Source organism: Schistocerca gregaria, chromosome 9, assembly GCF_023897955.1.
Source record: "Schistocerca gregaria isolate iqSchGreg1 chromosome 9, iqSchGreg1.2, whole genome shotgun sequence".
Classification (NCBI taxonomy): domain Eukaryota; kingdom Metazoa; phylum Arthropoda; class Insecta; order Orthoptera; family Acrididae; genus Schistocerca; species Schistocerca gregaria.
Genome location: NC_064928.1, coordinates 175559967 through 175577205, shown reverse-complemented (window position 1 = coordinate 175577205; position 17239 = coordinate 175559967). Strand labels below are relative to the sequence as shown.

General features: G+C 42.7%; 1 protein-coding gene across 2 annotated transcripts in view; it reads left to right on the top strand.

Moving 5' to 3' along the window:
- The first annotated feature begins 13279 nt into the window (after positions 1–13279).
- LOC126292098 (uncharacterized) overlaps positions 13280–17239 on the top strand; it is a 28394-nt gene continuing 24434 nt past the window's right edge. For both annotated transcript variants that reach the window (XM_049985923.1, XM_049985922.1), the window contains exon 1: positions 13280–13441. The gene's annotated coding sequence lies outside the window, so the exon portion shown is untranslated. The remainder of the gene's footprint in view (positions 13442–17239) is intronic.

Here is a 17239-nt window from a genome sequence, read left to right as displayed (position 1 = left end):
GGCAGCCCTGTCCCGTGGCGTCCCACGCCGCATTACCTCGGCGTCACCATCGACCAGCGACTCACGTGGGTTCCGCACATCCGCGAAGTGAAGGCCAAAGTGCGGAACCGGCTCCGCATCCTGTACCCGGCGCTGAACCCCGGTTCCCGACTACCACCGCGGCTGGGCATCACTCTCTACAAGGCGCTGCTCCGCCCTGTACTCCAATACGCCGCCGTCGTCTGGGGGAACGCCGCCGACACGAACCTGAAGAAGCTGGAGACACTGCAGAATCGCATCCTTCGGCTGGCCTTGCACCTGCCTTACGATTTCCCCACCGCTCATCTTCACGACATCGCGGAAGTACCTCTGCTCCGTGACCTCTTCCAGGCGACCGCCCGCACCTTTTCCGAACGTGCTGGCCGGTCACACAACGCCCAAATCCGGACGCTGGGCCGCAAACTGCCGCGCAGCGTCACCACCCGCTAACCATACCTGCTCGCTGCATAGCTAGCACTGCAGAACTGTGCTAAGGAGACACCCAAGAAGACAATCTACATGTGAAGACGCATTACATCGGCATGCATGGGAGGCAAAGCACTAACTGCTGCGAACTCCATCACACATCGGAGGACAAGTTATCTCCGTGCAGATCCACGCGAGACCAAACCCAGTTCCCTCTGAACAGCCATAGCGTACGGATCTCCGTGTCGGCACGTTCACAGGAGCTCAGTCCGTCAGTTCACCTGATGATGGCGACATGTAATATTGTGCCCGTTGGACACTGTAGACCGGCAGTACACCCGTGGATATTTTGATTAACACAAGCATAGTTCTGTCCTTGGGAACTCTGTCCACCCCTAAACGCACTGTTTTTCATCGACACGATGGCATCTACCAGCAGGACAACGCAACATGCCATACACCTCACAGCACATGTGCGTGGTTCAAAGAGCATCAGGATGAGTTTAAAAAAAAAACCTTTATTGACCAATTATTATAATGATACAATTTAACCTACTACCTAAATACATTAGTAGGTCCTATTTTTAAATTTAACAATTTCTATCTGCAGCTATTATATTAAACACTACAGGTATCTACTATGATTCTTTACCACTATGGGGTTAGTCTACTATGCTATATTACGTTGTTATTTTGGTGTCGCCTTAAGTCTATCTACTGTTAATTATGATACTACTTGTGGATATTTGTTATTAATACTATTAAGACTACACTACCTGCAGCGTTACAAGTGTGCCAGCTTAGATATAAACCTAATTGTTGGCCTTTCCCACTAAGCTAATCCTAGTGGGAGTGCCCCTGGCACTGGGCTGGCCGGTAACATGTCGCTGCAGTTCTATACTATTCAGGATGAGTTTGCTGAACTCCCCTGGCCAGTAGCCGGCCGTTGTGACCGAGCAGTTCTAGGAGCTTCAGTCTGGAACCTCGCGACCGCTAAGGTCGCAGGCTCGAATCCTGCCTCAGGCATGGCTGTGTGTGATGTCCTTAGGTTAGTTAGGTTTAAGTACACTACTGGCCATTAAATTACTACACCAAGAAGAAATGCAGATGATAAACGGGTAGTCATTGGACAAATATATTATACTAGAACTGTCATGTAATTACATTTCACGCAATTTCGGTGCATAGATGCTGAGAAATCATTACCCAGAAAAACCACCTCTGGCCGTTATTACGCTTGGGCATTGAGTCAAAGAGAGCTTGGATGGCGTGTACGGGTACAGCTGCCCATGCAGCTTCAACACGATACCACAGTTCATCAAGAGTAGTGACTGGCGTATTGTGACGAGCCAGTTGCTCGGCCACCATTGACCAGACGTTTTCAATTGGTGAGAGATCTGGATGATGTGCTCGCCAGGGCAGCAGTCGAACATTTTCTGTATCCAGAAAGGCCCATACGGTACCTGCAACATGCGGTTGTGCATTATCCTGCTGAAATGTAGGGTTTCACAGGGCTCGAATGAAGGGTAGAGCCACGGGTCGTAACACATCTGAAATGTAACGTCCTCTGTTCAAAGTGCCCTCAAGAGGTGACCGAGACGTGTACCCAGTGGCACCCCATACCATCACGCCGGGTGATTTGCCAGTATGGCGATGACGAATACACGCTTCCAATGTGAGTTCGCCGCGATGTCGCCAAACACGGATGCCACCATCATGATGCTGTAAACAGAACCTGGATTCATCCGAAAAAAATGACGTTTTGCCATTCGTGCACCCAGGTTCGTCGTTGAGTACACCATCGCAGTCGCTCCTGTCTGTGATGCAGCGTCAAGGGTGCTGCAGCCATGGTCTCCGAGCTGATAGTCCAAGATCCTGCAAACGTCGTCGAGCTGTTCGTGCAAATGGTTGTTGTCTTGCAAACGTCCTCATCTCTTGACTCAGGGGTAGAGACGTGACTGCACGATCCGTTACACCCATGCGGATAAGATGCCTGTCATCTCGACTGCTAGTGATACGAGGCCGTTGGGATCCAGCACGGCGTTCCGTATTACCCCCCTGAACCCACCGATTCCATATGCTGCTAAGAGTCATTGGATCTCGACCAAGCGAGCAGCAATGTCGCGATACGATAAACCGCAATCGCGATAGGCTACAACCCGACTTTTATCAAAGTAGGAAAAGTGATGGTACGCATTTCTCCTCCTTATACGAGGCATCACAACAACGTTTGACCAGGCAACGCCGGTCAACTGCTGTTTGTGTATGAGAAATCGGTTGGAAACTTTCCTGATGTCAGCACGTTGTAGGTGTCGCCAATCTTGTGTGAATGCTCTGAAATGCTAATCATTTGCATATCACAGCATCTTCTTCTTGTCGGTTAAATTTCGCATCTGTAGCATGTCATCTTCGTGTTGTAGCAATTTTAATGGCCAATAGTGTAGTTCTAAGTTCCAGGGGTCTGATGACCTCAGATGTTAAGTCCCATAGTGCTCAGAGTCATTTGAACCATTTTGAACCCCTGGCCACTAAACTCCCCAGTTTTAATTCCGATCGAGAGTTTGTGGGATCACCTCGATCGGTGAGCTCGGCCCATGGATCATTAACCGACAAACCTAGCGCAGCTGGCCATAGCATTAGAGTCGCCATGGCTCCAAACCCGTCAGTGTCTTCCAGAACCTCATTTACTCTCTTCGTGCACGAATCGCAGCTGTCGGCGCTGCAAAAGGTAGTTATCTAGGCTTTTGGCAGTTCGTCACATTAAATAAAATGTCCTGTGACTAGGGCATCCCGTCGCGTAGACCGTTCGCCGGGTGCAAGTCTTTCGATTTGACACCACTTCGGCGACTTTCGCGTCAATGGGAATGAAATGTTGATGATTAGGACAACACAATACCCAGTCCCTGAGCGGAGAAAATCTCCGACCCAGCCGGGTATCGAACCCTTAAAATTGACATTCTGTCACTCTGACCACTCATCTACCGGTGGCTGACAAGGTGGTCACGTTAATGTGACTCGACAGTGTAGTAGCCCTGTATTTAAAAATGAAATGATAGTATGGTATTACTGACCGGGAGGCCCCACTGGGGGAAGTTCGGCCGCCAAGTGCAAGTCTTATTTCAGTCGACGCCACATTGGGCGACATGCGTGCCGATAATGAGGATGAAATGATGATAAGGACAACACAACACTCAGTCCACGAGCGGAGAAAAATCTCTAACCCGGCGGGGAATCGAACACGGGCCTGCTGTATGCGAAGTAAGCACGTTACCACTCGTGTCATGCAATACTACGTGCACTAGAGGATTATATTCGGGTAAGCAATGGACACACACGCATTAATAAGAACTAAACTTAATGCGAGAGAATTGATGGTTATTCTTTCCATACTTGTTATAGTTAGGTCACTTTGACACTTAAATCCAGCAAACGAACATAAGTGACACGGAAATTGCAATAGGCAAAGTATTGTCTCGCAGCGATCAGCCATGTTACACTTCATTTGGTTAAACGAGATGTTTAGCGGAATCACGGGAAATCACTTGTAGATGCTAACAAAATTTTGTAACGAATGAAAACTCCTTACTTCAGATTTCCGGGGAGGGGACAGATTTCAAGAGAGGAGTGAATGTCTTGGGCCAACGGCCTTGCCGCAGTGGTAACCCTGGTTCCCGTCAGATCACCCAAATTAAGCGCTGTTGGGCTGGGCCAGCACTTGGATGGGTGACCTTCCAGTCTGCCGAGTGCTGTTGGTGGGCGGGGTGCACTCAGCCCTTGTGAGGCAAAGTGAGAAGCTACTTGATTGAAAAGTAGCGGCTCCAGTCTCGGAAATTGACATACGGCCGCGAGAGCCCCTCCATATCCGCATCCAGTGACGCCTATGGGCTGAGGATGACACGGCGACCTGTCGGTAGCGTTGGGCTTTCGTGGCCTGTTCGGGAGGAGTTTAGTTTTTAGTGCACCTCTTGCCCTCTCCCCCTCCCTCCCCGCCCTCACTTGTAGATGCCTAAGCTGGATCAAGCGTTTCCAGTTATGCCTCAAATGTAGGGCCAACAACGCCTAAAAAGTTATGATAATATTTTTTTTTAATTCAACCCCAATCCTAGCAACAAGTTTACGTGTATGGGTCTTTGACTCTCATTATACCAATTTTTTCTGCTTGCCACAAAATAGAACAACTGGCACAGCATCAGCATCTTGATCGTCCAACATCCCGAACCAGAGTAAATATTGCACAGTACTGTTGCCCATTTTTATTGAGCCATCTAGGGAGAACTTCAGTAATATTGCACAATATTACTGAGCACTAATATTGATCCTGTATACTTCGGTACATTGATCAGCAACAAACAGGCCTAACATTGACGTAATTTCGACAAATGAGTTACACGAATAAGTTAAATTGGCGAGAAAATGATAAATAAGAGGTTTGAGCGCCCCATGCCGTGTTCATTAGAGAAAATTATCTTAACTCACAAGTACGGGAAGGCCCGTACAGTACGGCACATTTGATTACCCCAGTGCGCAGCATGAACGACTACCATGCGATCTTGAATTCTGGGATTTCACCATCATCGCCACTGTTGAGAGGTGCTGTGAAGAATGCAGTACGTTGCCTGACTCTTCACCTAAGCAACAGACAGGCAAATTACAAACCAGAAGTCACATTCAGAGACCAAGTCTTACCGTACTACATTACTCCAATATGCATTTAAAAAAGGCTCACCACGAAGGAATTATTCGAATGAAAGAAAGTGGTTGATACGCGTGATGTACTTTCGTGCTCAAAAGTATCCGAATGACCTGCATTGCGTTTCGCCTGATTTCTGCGCAACCCACACAACATAGCTTTGTAGTTTCTCTGCCCTGTTTTCGGTACAGCCGCCTGACTATACAAAATAGTTACTATAAGAAGCCACAAAAGATAACTACTTTGTTCTTTTTGTCACTGAGAATGCTTTTTTAATCAGAAATAATCAAATCTTTTCGTCGTTCAGGTTTAAAGAGTAGTTGATTGTCTTCATAACTGCAACTGCTTCCGCTGTATAAGAAGAGGCTGCAGATGGGAGCTTAGTTCGTAGTGATACAAGAAAGCATACCCAGTGTTACTTTCTGGGGCGACTCTTAAGCCACCACTGTATGTATGGAGAGCTTCGTTCAGCCGGACGGAGTGGCCGAGCGGTTCTAGACGCTACAGTCTGGAACCGCGCGACCGCTACGGTCGCGGGTTCGAATCCTGCCTCGGGCATGAATGTGTGTGGTGTCCTTATGTTAGGTAGGTTTAAGTAGTTCTAAGTTCTAGGTGACTGATGACCTCAGAAGTTAAGTCCCATAGTGCTCAGAGCCATTTGAACCATTTTGAGAGCTTCGTTCCATTTTTCACACACATACGTTCTGTCTAGCAAATTAAGGTTTCTGTCAGTGTGTACACTAAATTCAAAGACAACACTGGAGAGCAACACGTGCAGAGGTTGTAGTGAAACAACTATACTTGACACCAAAAGGTAGTAGAGACAATGGGCAATCAGGTGGCGCAGAATGTGTCTTGCCGCTACGAAAAACAGACGCCTTAACCCGACCTGTTTAACTAAACCATATTAACTGAAGAGATAGACAAGATATGAGACCGGTTGCTCGACAATCAACAGTCATAGTAGAACTGTTAAGGCATGAATTTCATATCTCTTTTTTTACGCAGCTTGTCTGTAATTTCAAGTGTGGATTGAATTAAAGTAAAAAGATCGTGAGGGTACCCTCCAAGGTGGAAAAGCTTGCTATACATAGTCTTCTCGTTGTTATTATACTTTTTGATAGTTCTTCTAACGTTTGAAATCTTCTGGCAGATATTGAGATCGATATACGTTTTGTTATCAAGAGGAATGTGCTGTATTCCACATTTATTTACGACTGAATGGGCCGTTAGAGCTATGCTTTCCAGTGTAAATTTGCTGCCAAGTCGTTATTGACTAAAATGAAGAAACATTTCCAGTGGCCCTATTAATAGTACATTTGTAGGACTTGACCTCTTCATCCCAAGATAAGTCCAGATACAGCTGAATTGTAGGATACCTAATTCACAGATATACTTTACGCTAAGAGACCTGTATACAATTCAACGACACTCGTCCTAATTAATGTCTGATATGTGATCAATAAAATTTTGGGGTGGCACTCCACCAGACTCTGGTTAAATATCTTATCATGATAGGGAGACAAGTACTGATGATGGACTTGAAGTGAGGAATCCAGCTGAGTCTGGAGTTAAACCATATTCTCATTAACTTGACTGACAGTTTAACATGAACTGAATAATTCCTTCTGTGACCTCCATTGTAATTCACATGTATTTTGAGAAAATAATAACTGAAGTCTTCACAGAAGGGATTTCAAGGCCGTTTCCATGTAACCAGTCGTCCACTTCAATCACTGAGTCAATCAGACTGCCAGCTGCGGAATCCTCGATGGAACCAGATGAGTATAAACATGTATCCTCAGCACACTGCAGTATTTGGACATTACGCACAGCAATTTCTTGAAGATCCCTAGACTAAATTCTGTATAATAAGGGGCTAAGGACTACACCCTGGTATAAGCCTTTAGATAGGACTAAAGGTCCTATAAACTGGTTCTGATATCTTATATATAAATCGTTCTCTTCACAAGGGAAGTACTAATGCTATACATCCAACAGACTGGAAGTCCAATTCTCCTCAGCTTTTCTAAAATGATGAGGACATGGACATTGTCATAAGCTAATGTGGCGTCTGAGAATAATGATATTAAGAACTTCTTTTCTTTTTATGTTGACCATTGTTTGTCGACCTTTAATGAAGGACCAAAGCAGTAATTCATTAGTTTCCAGCCATAGCTCAATACCATATTTGACAAGTCTCTCAAGTTTTTCACCACACAAGAGGAGAAGGCAGTTAGTCTATTTGAGGTATGAATTTTGGGGCTTTACCAGGTTTCAGTTTAATCATGATGATTAGTGTAGTTCATTCCTCCATCAGTTCCCACCTTTCCCACATTTCATTGAAGGTCCAAACAAGTAGATCCAAAGAGTCTGGTGGTGAGTTTCTGATCATATAATAATATACAAAAGTATTTACAGAATTTTTCATAACTACTCATTACCTGGTGAACAGAGCTACTGGAGGATGATTGTAACCCATTTTGGGCAGAGTAGCCATGGGTGCTTCAGGTAAAGACGGAAAAGCCCCACTAATCACAAATTCTTCTAACCACATGGAATCCATTATTTGACAACCAACTGCGTTAAGACATTTCATAAATTTAGCTGCCTTACAGACCTCTGAAACATTAAGAGATGTTTTCTTTCCTTCAAAAATCTCCTAGAATTTGCATCAATTCTTCTGTGTTCTAGGAATTGTTCCAGCATCTATTCCCTACAATATTTCGCAAGAACTTAACTTGATTTAGCTTGCAGACAGTCCCCCACCCGAAAGGAGCAGAATAAAATACTTTTTTTTCACTGGGATAATGAGTTTCTGAAGGCTAGAATCATAAGTCACAAACGTTTGGCGTAAGCTTCCCTTGGTGTCCATACCGATGTCTTGTTTCCTAAGTAATTCTTGTATGTTTTTGTGACATTTTTCCCAGAAGGCGTCCTTCATTTTTCATGGACTGTTTAAATAATATCTATTTTCTGCTTATCTCGTGGTCAAATACTATTTCACTGTGATAATTGTTTGATCCCATAGAATATCTTGAGATCCACCACACAGAAATTTTATAGAAATCAGGCTATAATAAAGTCTGCCGCATACGATCATTTAAAGAGAAAATGTATCATTGGAGGAGATCTGTCATTCAGAAGACCAATGTAGATCTTTGATTGCTCTAAAGAGGCATTCTGGGTCGTTAAGGACATTGCCCCGAGTACTGTGACATGATAAGGAAGAAGAGATGAATTTGCCTAAACAGTTGATGCCAGATATTGCTACTGATCATTGTCCTAGACGGTTTGTATTTATAGACATTATACAGAATTTCTTGGAAAGGATGAAAAACACAGCCATCCAGTTGCTGAGACAAAGGTTCATTAGAACACCAGACCTACGTTCCTGTAATTATCGAATTATCTTTTTCAGGAGATTGCCAGATTTTACATCCTTTCCAAGGCTACAGCTTTACAGTTGCTGCTTACAGACTTGTTCAAGATTTGATACTGAAGTTGCCATTCAGTGCTCTTTTTGCTACTGCCACTTGAAAAGTTTTATTGTTAACGTTTATTTGTATTTGTGTGTAGCTGATGGTGTTCTTAATTAATAGTAGCGCTCCTCCTTAGGCACCTGGGCTATCTAAGGTTACCACATTGAATCCTATGATACGAACTCGTGTTTGTAGCTTGTATAACGTTTTGTTGAGACCTGCAATCGTGATATTGTGTTTAATTAGTTCTTTTTCCAGGATTCCCCTGTTCGAAATTTTTGATATCATATTCCATTGTAACATACAGTGTTAAGGGCGATCATGAGACGAGAAGCTGCTTCTGCTCATAATGACCCTTTTTTATATCTGCACGTTCCACATTATTATTATTATTTAATATTCCAGTCACTTGCTTTTAGATCAAAACTGTCTTCTTGTCATCCCCTCCAAAAAGTTGACCAGACATGTCTGGATGGAGCATGTGGACATGATGCATAATGATGGTCTGTAATTGAAGATTCTGGCACATTTATATTCGCAAAGAGGATATTGAAGATGGGATACACTTTCTAGGTTTTGGTCTATTAGGGTGTAAAATTGTGAATCTTTGTTGTGTGTTTTGTGTGAGAGAAAATTCCTTCCCCAATTCAGCTTACTCTTACCATGGTTTACTACCACTGCAGCATATGATCGCTGGTCTATACTTCTTCAGCTTTCTTTAATGGAATTTTGAAAGTAGCTGATGTTTTTAAGCTCCTTATGTTTAAGCACTTGGGACAAGTTTTCTCCTTACATGAGTGATTCCCTTTGCTGTGCACACAGCTTGTTGCTTGACTTGTAGATTGTGTTGCCTCATTATCATCTCCACATCTATTACAACGAACCTCTGACTGGCACTGATTACTTAAGTGACCATATGGCATGCAATGGAAACACTGTCATGGTAGCATAGATCGCATGCCATATATTGTAATACAATCTGGCAGCAAATGTGATGAGAAGGTGACAACACATGTTTGTCAAGATATGTTGCTCATTGCAGCCAAGTAATTTATCCATTTGGTAATACTATTTTCATGCATAACAGAGATTCTAGTCTGAATAACTTCCTTCAGCTGTATCTCCAACAGATTGGTATTTATGTTTCTTACAACTGTTGGTGGGTCCTGTGGCTTGGTAGTCCCAACTGTTTGTGTTTTAGAGAGTCTTCTTCCACAAATGCGCTGGATGCCTCCCTCATTGATAGGTCATTTCATGATTTTACTTTTAAATTCCAAGTCTGTGGTGAAAATTAATTTTCCCAAAGCCATAGGGTGGTATTTACCGTCGCTGTCATTCATTACCTCTACAAACACATAAGAAGGACCAACTGCATCAATATGATACCTATTGGAAATTTGTGTTAGGTTGTTATGGGACCAAACTGCTGAGGTCATCGGTCCTTAGGCTTACACACTACTTAGTCTAACTTTAACTTACGCTAAGGACAATACACACACCCATGCCAGAGGGAGGACTCAAACCTCTGATGTGGGGAGCTGCGTGAACCATGGCAAGGTGTCTGGACCGCTCGGCTACACCACGTGGCGATACCCATTGCTTTTATTCTGTTCATAGATTATATTCCAGGGTTTAGTTGAGCTTTAGTTTGCCTCTGAATGGTTTGTACATCTTGCAGATGCTGATCGCTAACTAAATCAGCCCCAATGATGTCTCCAAATTCCCTGTGTGAACGAGGGAACTTAGTCTTTTATTTAAAGAATAATGATCAGACATACATGTATTGAGCAACATCTGATTGGTTACTTCCTTTATTTGTTGTTGTTGAATGGTAATCGCTATTCTCTTTTCATTTCTTTCTTCGTTCCACTCCAGACTACATTTTGACGCCAATCTCGTCATTTGATCGACCTCCATACTCAGAAGAGCCTTGGTACCCTGTAGATCGCAAGTGTGTAACTAATCATCGGCGGAGGAGTCTCCTCCCTCCCCCAGTGGTCCGTTGTTCGAAGCTAGCGCACCAAAGCTATTCATATTACGTAATCTTTTGATCTTGCTTCAATAACGGCACTCGTTCGGCTTATAAGTGTCTTACATGAGTTTTTCCTAGATTTATTATAAATTAAACTTGGATCAATACAGTTCACTCGGTTGATAAAAGCCCCGCCCACACGCAACGATCTGTCTGCGCAGATATCTGCGCAAATTTCTAGGCATGCAGTTGATTGCTGTAAGTTTTGTGTGGTCATACTGCACAAGCTCCAATCTACTGCTCGCCCGCTATCAGTCAGAGTAGATTTCAGTTGCAAGCGACTACGCTCTCGTAACCTCAAAGTGTATCTCGTTCACCCAGTAATGGAGGAAAAAAAATGCTGACAAAATGTAAGAAATACAAAAGATCAAAATGTTTTGGAGTGTGGCTGCTTAAGTGAAGACAGTTTTCGCACATAAATTTACTTCACGAGTTGCTGTGCGAATCTGTCGACTGGCATGATAATTTACGGATGCATTTGGAAACGAAATATTATATTTTGACACTTATAACTCCAAGTGTAACAAAGAAAAATTTGGCTGAGGAGAGCAGTTTCTTCGCTTGAGTGGCTGATGGTGACATTAAGATTTCTGGAAACAAGAAGGGACTACAAGGATCTAGAATTTTATACGGCAGTTTCGGAACAAGCAAAGAGTGAAACCAAGCACAACACATGCGAAGCTATTTGCGCTGACCTGAAGGATGATTCCATGAAGGCAAGTAAAGCAGCAGACTAGAGTGAAGATTTCTTGATAGGGAGGACACAGGAAGGAGAATCATCGACAGATGTAACGTAACTTCAGATTTACCCCATGTGTGTTGGGTCCCTTGTTGTTCATGTTTTATATAAATGATCTTGTGGATCTTAGTAGTAACATCAGACTTTCTGCAGATGACACTGTTATGTGTAATGAAGTACAATGTGAAAGAAGGTGTGCAAATATTCAGTCACACCTGGATAAGATTTCAAAGTGATGTAAAGATTAGCAACTTGCTTTGAATGTTAAGAATTGTAAAATTGTACACATCACAAAACAAAAAAAAAAAAAAAAACATTGTAACCTATGAATATAAAATCTGTAAAGTCATGCAAATGTCTGGGTGTGACACTTGATAGAAGCATAAAGTAGAAGTATCACATAGGCTCAGATGTGGGTAAAGCGTATAGCAGACTTCAGTTTATTTCTAGAATACTAGGTAAATGCAATCAGTCGTGTGACCCATCATAGACTATTGCTCATGTTTGTGGGGCTGATACCAAATGGGGCTAGGAGAGACTTTGAACATATGTAGAGAAGGGCAGGACAAATGGTCACAGCTTTGTAGACCTGCTCGGGAATGGTACAGAGATGGACAAAGAACTGTACAGAAAGACCCTTGAAACTTTCCCGAGAAAGTCTACTATTAACAACATTTCGAGAACTGGCTTTAAATGTCGACTCTAAGAATATCCTTTAACGCCCTACAGATCGCTCCCATAGAGATCAGGAGGATAAGTTTAATCACAGCACGAACAGAGACATTTAAATAAACATTCTTCCCTCGTCCCATATGTGAATGGAATGGGAGAGGAAACCCTAATAACTGGTACTGTGGGACGTACCCTCTGCCATGCACTTCATGGTTGTTCACATATTGTAGATGGAGATTTAGACGAAGTATTGTTTTTCAAGTGTACGAGATACATGTAATATTTTTACGGTTTTAAACTCGGTTGAAACATAGTATATTCTTAAAAAAATAATGTTTGTTGTCAAAGGGCTGTAGTTAAGTTGGAGTTGGAATTTTCACTGTCTTGCCTGAAGGCTACTACCAACCTGTTAAAGATTTGTGGATCAGACTTCATTCTGAACTCCAGATGGTTATTCATAACATATCTGGAGAGTCTCGCTTCTAGTATTACGGTAGTGAATTTTACATCTTTATCTACATCTATACTCTGCAAACCACCGTGAGGTGCATGGCAGAGGGTACGTCCCACTGTACCAGTTATTAGGACTTACAGTTCCATTCACGTATGGAGCGTGGGAAGAATGATTATTTGAATGTCTCTGTGCATGCAGTAATTATTCTAATCTTATCCTCACGATCTCTGTGTGAGCGATAAGTAGGGGGTTATAGTGTGTCCCTAGAGTAATCGTTTAAATCTTCTTCTTGAAATGTTGTTAATAGTCTTTCACGGGATGGTTTACGTCAGTTTTGCAATTCTCCTCTAAACCGCAACGTATAGGACTTACCGCCACTTTTTCCCCCTACACTGTTACACAAGTTTACGTATTTAGTTAAATTCGGCAATGAACTCTGACGTGTATCTGCCATTTCAAAATTCATTTAGCAGAAACAGACGAGAAGCACTAGACTGAATAAACTGCTGGCTCAAACAGTTTTGCGACGATTTCCTGTCTACACGCTTCGCCTTGTATGCGCACATGTGATTTGCATCCACAAATTTGTGCAATTTCGCTCAAACTCCTGACGTCAACTTCTACGTTTGTGCACACTTTCTACGCGCACGAGTCGCTTATTCACACCATAGAGTAGAAATACATACTCCGTCATGCACACGTAACGATCTATTTGCGCAGATGCTTTGCGCATAAAGACTTGCGCAGACAGATTGTTACGTATTGATGGGCCGTAACCAAAGATCATCGTGTTGTTTTGATATAGATGATCATATTGTTTATAAGTGGCGTAAAATTCATGTTGTGGGAAAACGAGTGGTGATAAGTTTTGGTCTGCCTTAATCCACAAATGCTTGAATTCAGGCGAGTGTTGAAGCTTTCAGAAAACGTAAGTTTTCTCGTTGATTCGCCGGTGTTGAATCAATTTTTCAAACGAATCGGTTAACTGCTGTTTACTGTATCGAATATTTAAGTGGTCAGAAGAAGGCCTGACAATAGTAAAGAAGGCAATCTACTGTGTAAAAGCATAACAACGATGAAACAAATGAATCATGAACTCCTTTACCTTTTGTATTCTGTCGCAGTTTTCAATGACTGCGGTTCACACTACAAAATTTTCGTACAGTCTTTGTATTTTACTTTCGAGGTACTGAACGCTCTAAAATTGTAAAAGTCCATTTCAAATATAATGTAGTGTGTTGCGGAAATGCTTGGGAACTACAGTGAGAAACATAGATATAATTGTTGGTGAAATGAAGTGGAATTGAATAGTTTATCTTAGTCATCATCATTTAAGACTGATTATGCCTTTCAGCGTTCAGCCTGGAGCATAGCCCCCTTATAAAATTCTTCGATGATCCCCTATTCAGTGCTAACATAGGTGCCTCTTCTGATGTTAAACCTATTACTTCAAAATCATTCTTAACCAAATCCAGGTACCTTCTCCTTGGTCTGCCCCGACTCCTCCTACCCTCTACTGCTGAACCCATGAGTCTCTTGGGTTACCTTGCTTCTCCCATGCGTGTAACATGACCCCACCATCTAAGCCTGACTGCTACATCTATAGAGTTCATTCCCAGTTTTTCTTTGATTTCCTCATTGTGGACACCCTCCTGCCATTGTTCCCATCTACTAGTACCTGCAATCATCCTAGGTACTTTCATATCCGTAACCTCAACCTTGTTGATAAGGTAACCTGAATCCACACAGCTTTTGCTCCCATACAACAAAGTTGGTCGAAAGATTGAACGGTGCACAGATAGCTTAGTCTTGGTACTGACTTCCTTCTTGCAGAAGAGAGTAGATTGTAGCTGAGCGCTCACTGCATTAGTTTTGCTACACCTTGCTTCCAGTTTTTTCACTATGTTGCCATCCTGTGTGAATATGCATCCTAAGTACTTGAAACCGTCCACCTGTTCTAACTTTGTTCCTCCTATTTGGCACTCAATCCATTTATATTTCTTTCCCACTGACATTAGTTTCGTTTTGGAGATGCTAATCTTAATACCATAGTCCTTACATTTCTGATCTAGCTCTGAAATATTACTTTGCAAACTTTCAATCGTATCTGCCATCACAACTAAGTCATCCGCATATGCAAGACTGATTATTTTGTGTTCACATATCTTAATCTCACCCAGCCAGTCTATTGTTTTCAACATATGATCCATAAATAATATGAACAACAGTGGAGACAGGGTGCAGCCTTGTCTTACCCCTGAGACTACTCTGAACCATGAACTCAATTAACTGTCAACTCTAACTGCTGCCTGACTATCCATGTAAAGACCTTTAATTGCTTGCAAAAGTTTGCCTCCTATTCCATAATCTCGTAGAACAGACAATAACTTCCTCCTAGGAAACCGGTCATACGCCTTTTCTAGATCTATAAAGCATAGATACAATTCCCTGTTCCACTCATAACACTTCTCCATTATTTGCCGCAAGCTAAAGATCTGACCCTGACAACCTCTAAGAGGCCTAAACCAACACTGATTTTCATCCAATTGGTCCTCAACTAATACTCGCACTTTCCTTTCAACAGTACCTGAGAAGATTTTACCCACAACGCTGATTAAAGAGGTACCTCTGTAGTTGTTACAATCTTTTCTGTTTCCATGTTTAAAGACTGGTGTGATTACTGCTTTTGTCCAGTCTGATGGAACCTGTCCCGACTCCCAGGCCATTTCAATTGTCCTGTGTAATCATTTAAGACCTGACATTCCACTGTTTATGATGAGTTCCGACTTAATTTCATCCACCCCAGCTGCTTTATTGCACTGCAATCTATTGACCATTTCCTCCACTTCCTCAAATGTGATCCTATTTCCATCATCATTCCCGTCCCATTCTACCTCGAAATCTGAAACATTACTGATTGTATTTTCACCTACATTGAGCAACTCTTCAAAATATTCCCTCCATCTGCCCAAGGCATCCACAGGATTCACCAGAAGTTTTCCTGACCTGTCCAAAATACTTGTCAATTCCTTCATACCTATCATTTGAAGACTGCTAATTACTCTCCAGAATGGTTTTCCAGCAGCTTGACCCATAGTCTCCAACTTGTTTCCAAAGCCTTTCCAAGATATCTTCTTGGATGCTGCAATTATCTGTTTGGCTTTGTTTCTTTCTTCAACATAACTTTCTCTGTCTACCTGAGTTCTAGTATGTAGCCATTTTTGATATGCCTTCTTTTTCCTTTTGCAAGCTGCTTTGACTGTGTCACTCCACCAAGCTGTTTGCTTCATCCTACTTTTACACACTACTGTTCCAAGGCATTCTTTAGCCACTTCTAGTACTGTGTCCCTGTACCTTGTCCATTCCTTTTCCAATGACTGTAATTGACTACATTCAACTAACTGGTACCTTTCTGAAATTGCTGTCATGTACTTGTGCCTGATTTCCTTATCCTGAAGTTTCTCCACTCTTATCCTGCTACATATGGACCTGACCTCCTGCACTTTCGGCCTCACAATCCCAATTTCACTGCAGATTAAATAATGATCAGTGTCGTCATAGAATCCCCTGAATACACGTGTGTTCCTCACAGCCTTCCTGTATTCTTGGTCTGTTATTATATAGTCAATGACAGATCTGGTTCCCCTGCCTTCCCAAGTATACCGGTGAATGTTCATATGTTTAAAAAAAAAAGGAGTTTGTGATTACCAAGCCCATACTGGCACAGAAATCCAAGAGTTGTTTCCCGTTCCTGTTGGCCTCCATATTATCTCCAAATTTACCCATAACCTTTTCATACCCTTCTGTTCGATTTCCAATCCTGGCGTTAAAATCACCCATGAGCAGAACACTGTCCTTGTCCTTTTCCCTAACAACTACATCACTGAGTGCCTCATAAAAACTATCCATCTTATCTTGATCTGTCCCTTCACAATTCGAATATACTGACACAATCCTAATTTTCTTGCTAGACACTTCAAATCTATCCACATCAGTCGTTTGTTTACATACCTTATTGCAACTACGCTGGGTTCCATTTCTTTCCTGATGTAAAGCCCTACACCCCATTGTGCTATTCCTGCTTTGGCTCCTGACAGGTAGACCTTGTATTCTCCCACTTCCTCTTCTTTCTCACCCCTTACCCGAATGTCACTAACAGCTAAAATGTCCAGCCCCATCTTACTTGCAGCCTCTGCCCGCTCTACCTTTTTCCCAGAGTAGCCCCCATTGATATTAATAGCTCCCCATCTCATTACCATTTGTTTGCTAAGTCGTATCTGAGGAGTCCCTGGTTTGTCAGTTAGAGGTGGGACTCCGTCACCTCCAAAGGTCTGAGGCATTTTGCTCTGATTGTTGCCAGCATCATATTTAAAGTACCAGGGAAGCAGGTTCGTAGCCTTACTTGCCCCAAGTCCCATTGAGTTTTACCCCTAACGGTTGAGGGACTAACCGGTGGATTTGGTAGTCTTTGCCATATGAGCACAAAGGTGACCACGACTCAGAATATGTCCGAGATGCCCAGCCTTATTCCAAAGTAACTGGTATCCCGACTGTCAGGACCACTTACTTGGCCACTCATACGTGTGAGTATAACATCAACCAAGGTAACAGTGGACAGTGGGCATACACCAACACAGATAGCTCAGATAGTCATAGACCACTTTGGTGTGAGGAACAATGTAGCTACAATACTCAGAAATTGGAAATGGTTGATACTGAACAAGAG